General features: G+C 44.1%; 1 protein-coding gene across 1 annotated transcript in view; it reads right to left on the bottom strand.

Annotated features, from left to right (window-relative positions):
* Positions 1 to 356, bottom strand: part of WDFY3 (WD repeat and FYVE domain containing 3) — a 290,805-nt gene that overhangs the window by 121,104 nt on the left and 169,345 nt on the right. The gene's annotated exons all lie outside the window — the stretch shown is intronic.

The raw sequence follows: 356 nt of genomic DNA, 5'->3' as shown, positions 1-356 counted from the left end.
TGAGTAAAATCAGAAAATCCTGCTGATTCTACTTCCTAAAAATATCAAATCTTGCTATATTCTCTCCATTCTTGCTGGTACCATCCAGACCATACTATTTTACTATTCCTGAAACAGAGGCTTAATTACCTCTTGTGACTACCATCTCGCTCAAACTAAATTCATTCTCCCCTATAGTCAGTACCTATCAAAATTAAAATCCTTTCAATGTCATTCTATTGCCTACGACTCTCCAATGGCTTTCTACTTCCCAGAGGTGAGAAGGTGGAGACCAAGACTCCCCACCACGGCCAGCAGACACTGTCACACGGGAGAAGGTGGAGACCCAGACTCCCCACCACGGCCAGCAGACACTG

Source organism: Otolemur garnettii, unplaced genomic scaffold, assembly GCF_000181295.1.
Source record: "Otolemur garnettii isolate 467f Iridium unplaced genomic scaffold, OtoGar3 scaffold00039, whole genome shotgun sequence".
NCBI lineage: Eukaryota > Metazoa > Chordata > Mammalia > Primates > Galagidae > Otolemur > Otolemur garnettii.
Note: the sequence above shows the minus strand (reverse complement) of the source record. Positions and strands in the feature narration are given on the sequence as shown.